Raw genomic sequence first — 9,284 nt, 5'->3', positions numbered from 1 at the left:
AAATATCATCTGCGTAAAGCAGAAGATTATGCGGCACACCTCCCGCCACCACCCCTGGAAAATCATCCTCCTTTCTTATCGCAGCTGCTAATGGTTCCAGGGCAAGACAGAACAATAATGGGGAAAGAGGGCAACCCTGCCGAGTGCCCCTATTCAAAGTAAAATAATCTGAGATTAATCCATTTGTTTGTACCGCTGCTACAGGGTGTCTATAAAGTAACTTAATCCAACCAATAAATGTACTCCCGAACCAATACATTTCCAAAATCTTAAAAAGATAATCCCATTCTACCATATCAAACGCCTTTTCGGCATCAAGTGAGATGGCAGCGATTGGAGATTGATCATTCACTACTGACCACATGATATTGATGAGACGCCTGATGTTATCAGAAGAGCTGCGGCCCTGAATAAACCCCACCTGATATATATGTATAAGAGATGTCATAACTTTACTTAATCGATTAGCCAAAATTTTTGACAATATTTTTACATCTTGTTGGATCAGGGAAATTGGACGGTAACTTTTACACTCGCTTGGATCTTTGTCCTTTTTAAGAATCAGACTGATCTGGGTTGTGTCATGGTTGGAGGAAGCTTTCCATTCTTTAATGATTCAGTATAAACTTCTAACAAAAGTGGAGCCAGTTCTGTAGCATAGGATCTAAAAAATTCTGCGGCAAAACCATCTGGCCCCGGAGCCTTGCTAGTCTTAATTACCTCGTCAAGCTCCTCCAAGGTTATCTCAGAATCAAGAGAGTTTTTTTGCTCAATCATCAGTTTAGGAAGATCTAAAGATTCCACAAAGTTTCTAATATCTTCATCAGTAGACGAAGATGTGGAACTATAAAGATCAAGATAGAATTCTTTAAAGGCATTATTAATATCAGTGGCTGAGGTAATTATTTCACCACCAGCAGATTTCACTGAGGGAATGGTAGAAAAAGACTCTCTCTGCTTTATATATCTAGCCAAAAGCTTCCCTGCTTTGTCACCCAACTCAAAGTATGACTGTCTTGCCCTGAATAACCAAAACTCCACTTTCCGCGACAAAATAGTATTATATCTATATTTCAATCGGGTCAGTTCTCTGAGGCCATCAGCTGACATACGGCGCTTCAGCTCTGCCTCGGCACTTTTAATATTTCCTTCCAACTCCACGAGTTCTTGTGCTTTGGATTTTTTGATGAATGAGGCATACTGTATGATCCGGCTCCTAAGAACTGCTTAAAGTGCCTCCCAAGCCACACCCACAAAAGATACTGAAGACCAGTTGGTCTCCATATAAACATTGATTTCAGTCTTTAACATTTGTTGGAAATCAGGATTTTGCAGAAGGGATACATTAAGGCGCCAACTATATGATTTCTTTTTCTCTGGATGTGGCATCACCTCTAAACTCACCAGGGCATGATCTGAGACTAAAATGTTTCCAATTGAGCAATCAACAACAAATGATATTAGGGATTTGGATAAAAAAAAAAAATCTATTCTAGACAAAATCTTATGGACTGAATGAAAAAATTTATAGTCCCTACCAGATGGGTTCAAAAGTCTGCAAATATCCGAAAGACTAAGATTTTTACACATCCTGTGAAGTGTCAGTGTTGCTCTAGGGGGCTTACACACTTTTGCTTCACTATGATCAAGGACTGAGTCCATCAAAAGATTGAAGTCTCCTCCCAATATTATATCATGAGGGTTGCCAGCGGTTTGCAACATCCCTTCAAGATCTATAAAAAAGCCCTGATCATCAGCGTTAGGTGTGTAAATATTAGCCAAAATCAAACTTTGCCCTTGAATTTCAGCTAAAACGATAATTACTCGTCCTAATTTATCTTTAATCTCTTTGAGACATTTGAATTGTAAATGTTTATTAATCAATATAATGACTCCCTTGCTCTTACTTTTGCCAGCACTAAAGAAAGCATGTCCACCCCATATCTTCCCAAATTTTTCAGCATCCTGTGGGGAGAGATGTGTTTCTTGAAGAAACACTATATCATATTTCTTATGTTTAAGAAAAGAAATAACCTTCCTTCTTTTATGGAGTGCCCCAACCCATTCACATTCCATGTGGAGAGAGATAGTACACTTATATTAACAACTGACATATTGATATAAGAGAACAAATTAATTGTGTGCAAAAAACAAAATTATGAAGACCACATTCCCCATTAGTGAAACAATCAACCCCTGAACATCCCCCCGAACAAAACAAACAGAAAAAAGAAAAAACGTGCGCATTAACCCCGCGCACGACAGTGCCAACTGGCGTCAATCCCTCTAAACTCAAAAGGTCCATGAACGCCCTTGAGTCCCCACGACAACTTTGCCATCAGATTGCTCAATTTAATTACATAACAGAAAATACTTTGTGAAATAAACCCAGTCAATAGGACGAATGAACACAAAGAATATGTAGATTCATTCACAGAACTGTCTCAAAGGTGTGATCTTCCACAAAACAAATTTTAGCTGATATAAAACCGATCAGATTCCTCGGACAGTCAAACGAATGTTCAGCGGATGACGTAATCATTCCAATGTCTCGTAAAAAAAAAAAAAAACTCAACAAAACAAACTACAGCCAGCAGGAGGAATAAGCACGAAGAACGAACAGATGAATCAACAGCTGTTCCGAAGGAATGTTATTCAACAGAACAAGCTCCAACCGCTAGGCGGAACCAACACAAAAAGAAACAAAACCTGCATCCCGGTTCCCCCGGATGATCGAGTCAATTCACTCAGAGGCTGCATAAAAGTATATACCATGACTTACACAATCCGTCAGCTTTATAAAAGACATCCTTTGTGTGAGCATGTAGATATTTTGCGGTCATCCATAGTGTCCACTCTCAATCTGTCCGGGAACTTCAATGCAAAAGTTTCTTTAAGGAAAGTGTTATTCACAAAACAAGCTCCAGCCGCACGGCGGAGCCAATGCAAAAAACCTAAAATGTCGCCCAGCTTCCTCAAGAGTAAGTACAGTGAGTCAGGCCCACTCACATGAGAAACATCCAATGGTTTACTCAGACATTGATTCAATAAAAGACATTGCCAGATTTGGACATGTGAATACTTTGTGACCGACCTTCGTTTCTATTCTCAGTTTGGCAGGAAACATCAGAGCAAACGAGATCTTTTTCTGATGTAAGAGTTTCTTGCATTCCTTGAACCAATCGCATTTCTCTCTTGTTGAACTCGCAAAGTCCGGGAACAAGAAAATATTATGGTTCTTCCAAGAAAGCTTCCCTTTGCTCCTCGCCTAGCGCAACACAAAATCTTTATCGGATGATCTCAGAAATCTGGCCAGAATCGATCGGGGCCTGTCTCCCTCAGCAGATCTCCGAGCCGGCACTCTGTGAGCTCCCTCGATTTCCAGCTTGTGGCCTGTTATGTCAAGCAGACTCAGGAAAAACTAATCTAGGAATTTCACCATATCACTGCCCTCCTTATCCTCAGGAATTCCAACAATTCGAACGTTATTCCTGCGGTTTCTATTCTCAAGATCTTCAATCTTGTCAAGGAGATGTTCCAAATCAACTTTGGTCGCGGGCGGATTAGCGGTTAATTCCATCTCCGAAGATTCCAGAAAATCGATTCGTTTTTCAACATCAGTCACTCTTGTAGCTAACTCAGAGAATTTTGTTTCCATCGCCGTAATCAATCAACGTATTACAGCGAGATCCTCCAAGTCAGCAAGAATCTTCGTCAACATCACCGACATGTTGGACAACTGACGCTGGATTCCTTCTCCCACCATGCCATCCAAATCGAGTCCCCGGTCTGTAGGTCTGTCAGGGCTTTCATCCTGAACACGTAAGTGTCTTTTAATGTCTCCAGAGCCCGAGGATTTTGACTTCTTTGCCATGTCTTGCAACAAAGGGCAAATGTGTAACTGGGTGTATCAAATTTAACATGAGAATAATCGAAAATTCAGCAAAGTGTGCAGAGCTCGTCGCTCACACCTCTGCTCCTTGCATAGCGTCACGTCGACCATCTTGATTTGTGAATTTTTTTTCACAGATCAGTTTTTGCCTCTTAACCCTTGTTTGAGTGCTTCAGTCAACAATTTACCTGAAAAATCTGTGTTATAGGATTTGAGAGGTCTCAATCTTGAAACACATGATAATTATGATGGAAAAACACTAGTTTCACACAAAACTGGATTTTTGGGCCACAGCTTGGTTACTTTTCCTACATTTGCCATCTGAACCCACAAAAAAAAAAAAAAATGGACTGTATCCAATAACACAGATTTTTTAGGTAAACTGTTGACTCCAGATCTCAAAAAATGGTTAAGAGACAAAAACTGATCTGTGAAAAAAATCTTGAGCCTACCTGTGAAGTTTGTCAGTTTTTAGAATTATAAGCTGATTTCTTATTACTCGAGGCAATGGGGGTAGAGCAGTAAGACACAATCAAACACAACCAAATGTGATAGTAAAAGTTTTCACAAATCAGGCTCTATCTAAAACAAGTAAATTTGCATGAACCCAGACTGCATGTTTGCTGGAAATGTGAAAGTGAAAAGTGAAGAGCGCTTATTTGTCACTGTCCAAACTCAATGACTTAAAAAGTTTTGACAGGAAAAACAAACTGCTTTGAAGAAAATTCACAAATCAGACTGGTTAAAATGAGAGTGGTTTCAGTCTTCTAGGTGTTCAACTTTTGGAGCTATTTGCTCTCGAAAATGAAAAATTTAAACAACCGATTACAGAGCGGAGGATGATGTCATCTGAATTCAAAAATCATTAAGAATAACATGCAACATTATTTACATGTCTACGACAGCGCATAGCGGGTTTATAAACAAAGTCTGAATTTCAAACCACAAACTATCTTTACCGCGGTCCGTGGGTGTCGGAAAAAACTAACATATTGGGTGACAGAAAAAACACCTCACGGGCATTTTCACATAGTAAAAATGGGTGGTGTAGACTCACACCATCAACTCTTGGTGAAAAATACTTTCTGTGCTCCCACACGTAATCCAATTTGATTGACTATTCTCAGTAGCTTCAATACAAACAGGAAGTTAGATGACAAAATTCGGAAGAGCGGAGCACGGAAAAGGGGCGGGCTGAATAAGGTGTATAGAGAGGTGCCGCATAAAGCCTGATTTACTGTATGTAGTTGCAGGCGTGGTTGTTTTAAAAACAGTAGCGGAGACACCGCTACAGATACATCTTTCGCTTAAACACTGTAGAAAACAAAAATGAATAAAAGTGAAACTGTCTGCATCTGTCTGATGTGTGACTCAGACTGTTCAGCTAAGCCAGGTTTGTGTCAGAACAATTTAATGTGCCATATTTAGACTATAACTTTTTTCCATCTAAATTTAGCTTCATTAATCAGCATGTTAGGAGCCTTTCATCTTAAACAAACAGACAGATTTTTGTTCTAATTTTGTAAAAATTAATCAAACAGTATTTTAATGCTTCACTGTTGTTATATAAATTGTTTTTTTTTTGTTTGTTTTTTATTTGTTTTTTATTTATTTTTTTTTGTAGATTCTCACTTTAAGGAAAATATAAAAATGGTCCATTAAGACTTTTACATATTTATAAATTTTCTCTCAGGGGACACCCCTGAACCCCCATACAGTATTTTTATCCATCAAAAGGCCTCCTATGTCCCATATATTCTGAATTTTTAAAATATTTAAACACAAAAACTGGACTGCTGTAATTTTGCTTCAAAACAAACTGTTGATCTTATCTTTTAATATTTATATCCAAGTGCCCTCAACTGATACAGTCTTGATGAAATATTTGAATCTTTTGGTAGAAGATCCCTCAGACCCCACTACTTTGGCTGTCTCTGGGCCCCCAATGTCCTCATCCCTGCCCAGTTTTGAAGAGACTATATTGACTGTTTAGAATTTATTTTTTTAACAAAGTAGTATTGCTGCCAACATGGCAAGTTATAAAAACTATTCAGAAATATATATTATATAATTTCATAGCCATATGACACCGTGTAAGCTATGTACTATTATCCGGACCTTTGCTGGGAAGGAAATGTAGAGACCGGACCTCTTGGAACTTTAACTGAGTACCCCTACTATACACTGTAAAAATGAAAAGATACTCAAGGCAACATTTGGGGCTCCTCAGCTGCCACACTGGTGGAACCGTCTGGAGATCCTCAACATCCTTTAAAGGAGCCACAAATATCCTATGTATGTCTTCAAGGAATTTCAAAATAAATTTCTAGTGCCTTGAAGCTTTCTTTTATGATGGGGTTATTTAAGGAACCGTTGACAGTCCTTTGAAGTTCTTGCAGGAACCAAGAGTACGTTTCTTATAGCCCTTTTCCATCGACATGGTTCAGGTGCGGGTTCCTGGGGCAGTACGAATTCTCAAACTGTTCCACGCATTTCCACCACAGAAATGGCTGTTCCGGGGCCAAAAACCTGGTTCCGCACCGGCCCCAAAAGCTTGCTGGTCTCTATGCAGGAACCAATTACGTCAGGGGATGGAGGGCGGGATAATGTTTCGAAAAACCCTTAAGGGAGTACAGGGACCATAAAAAGGACATAAGCAAAAGTGACAGTGGATGGAGCAACGATGTTTTGTACTCAGACACCGACCAGCCTGCTAACTAACCGGGGCATTGAATTCAGCCAGTAATGCTCGTGATAAACAGTGAATTGCCAGTGTCCTCTGCAGCTGATCTCAGTAAGTTGTTATATTTGCCAACTTTGTTAGCTTTCGATACACTGTTGTCATCTTATTTTGTGCATTGTAAGGGGATTGTGTTCTGTAAGGGGATTTTTGACCAGCTACTCACTAAGTTTGGAAGATCACGTCTATCTGTTAAGTAAAACGGTGGGATTCTTAATCAATAGTATATGCTATGGCAAAAATCCAAATACAACCATCTGCTACACCACTGTCAATAATGATTCCACTGTAACAGTTTACAGAACTTAGCAAGGTAAGCCATAGTTCATACAATATAATGTAATTACATTACCTGTCGTCTTTAGTGTAGATGTCGTCTCCGACAATCTTGTTGAGAAATGTAATAACGATGGATTACATTAATCTATATGTTTAAATATGTCCTCAAAACATCATGGCGCCGCGGATGGCTGCCTCGGTATGGAGCTCTCCAGTTCTTTTGCTGTTTTTGTTTGTTTGTCCTGTGTTCAGTAATTTATTTCAGATCAGTTTTACCAGAGACGAGCTGCTGAATATTTGGCAGCACACGCCAGACAATCTTTTACCGGTTTTTGATTATTTGGATGTTTTGCTGGACATTTTAGTTGGAGAAGCAGTGGTGCTGTACAAGCGTGTTAAAAGACGCAAGCATGGGAATTGAGCTGCCGCGCTGGTCAAGCTCCGACATCGCGGCTTTTGAACCACGCTGCCAAGCATCCATCTAGAGAATCTCTGCTCTCTTCCTAACAAAACGGACAAATTACTTCTCCTCACCCGCAAAAATAAGGACTTTGCAAATTCTGCTGTATTGTGCTTCACGGAAACCTGGCTGAATGAAGCCATTTTGGACATCTACTGGGCTTCCAGCTGTTCAGAGTGGATCGCACCGCAGAGTTAATGGGGAAAATGAGAGGCGTGAAACGTGTTTTTACATCAACGAATTTTGATGTACATATGTACCAATGCTGAAGAAGATGTGCTGTCCTAATTTATAGGCACTCTTCATAAACTGCAAACCTTTCTACTTGCCACGGGAGTTTTCCTCATGTATTCTTGTGTGTGTTTATATTCCTCCACATGCGTGTGTAAGCGCAGTGCTGCAACAGCTGGCTGATCAGATCATAGACACAGAGCAACAACACCCGGACTCTCTTATTATTATTCTTGGGGATTTTAATAAGGCAAATCTCACACGTGAACTGCCCAAATACAGACAGCACATTACATGCCCCACCAGAGACAGAAATATACTGGATCATTGCTACACAACAATAAAGGATTCATATCGCTCTGTCCCTTGAGCAGCTTTGGGACTCTCTGATCACTGTCTGGTTCATCATCTTCCATCTACAGGCAGAAACTAAAATCAGCTAAACCTGTAGTAAGGACTATAAAGAGATGGACCAATGAAGCAGAGCTGGAACTACAAGCCTGCTTTGACTGCACTGATTGGAGTATTTTTGAGGCTGCAGCCACAGACCTGGATGAGCTCACAGATACTGTGACATCATATATCAGTTTCTGTGAGGATATGTGCATTCCTACTAGGACTTATTTAACATACAACAATGACAAACCATGGTTTACAGCAAAACTCGTCAGGCCAAAGAGAATGCTTACAGAAGTGGGGATAAAATCTTGTATAATCAGGACAAAAACAAGGGACAAATGAGATCAGAGTGGCTAAAAGAAGCTATTTGGAAAAACTGAAAAAACAGTTTTCAGCTAATGACCCTGCATCAGTGTGGAGTGGCCTGAAAGACTTTGCCAACTACAAGACACCATTCCCGAACACTGTAGGGAATCAACAATTGGCTGACAACCTTAATGTGTTTTACTGTAGATTTGTAAAGCCCAGTCTCACACCCCACACCCGCTCTGACCTCTACTACACACAAACACCAACACCTCCTCCCCCCTCCTGCTATTTAACCTGCACTTATGATCTGTGAAGAGGATGTGTGCTGGGTCTTCTGGAAACAGAAGACAAGAAAAGCACAGGGCCCAGACGGTGTTTCACCCACTTGTCTAAAATCCTGTGCTGACCAGCTGGCCCCATCTTCACACAGATCTTCAACAGATCACTGGAGCAGTGTGAAGTTCCCTGCTGCTTCAAACGCTCCACAATCATCCCCGTCCCAAAGAAACCCAAGATCAAAGGACTTCATTACTACAGACCCGTCGCTCTGACGACTGTGGTCATGAAGTCATTTGTGAGACTGGTGTTATCCCACCTGAAGGACATCACTGAACCCTTTCTGGATCCCCTGCAGTTTGCCTATCAAGCAAACAGGTTTGTGGATGATGTAGTCAATATTGGACTGCATTACATACTTCAACATCTAGACCTACCAGGGACTTATACAAGGATACTATTTGTTGACTTCAGTTTGGCTTTTAGCACCATCAACCCTGTTCTCCTATGGACTTAATTAACCCAGCTCTTTGTTCCTGCCTGTATCTGTCAGTGGATCACCAACTTTCTGACAGATAGGCAGCAGCTTGTGAGAATGGGGAAATTCACCTCCAGCACATGTACAATCAGCACTGGTGCCCCCCAGGGATGTGTATTCTCCCTACTACTCTTCTCCCTGTACACAAATCACTGCACCA

This window comes from Myxocyprinus asiaticus, chromosome 41, assembly GCF_019703515.2.
Source record: "Myxocyprinus asiaticus isolate MX2 ecotype Aquarium Trade chromosome 41, UBuf_Myxa_2, whole genome shotgun sequence".
Lineage (NCBI taxonomy): Eukaryota > Metazoa > Chordata > Actinopteri > Cypriniformes > Catostomidae > Myxocyprinus > Myxocyprinus asiaticus.
This window is presented reverse-complemented; position numbering follows the sequence as displayed.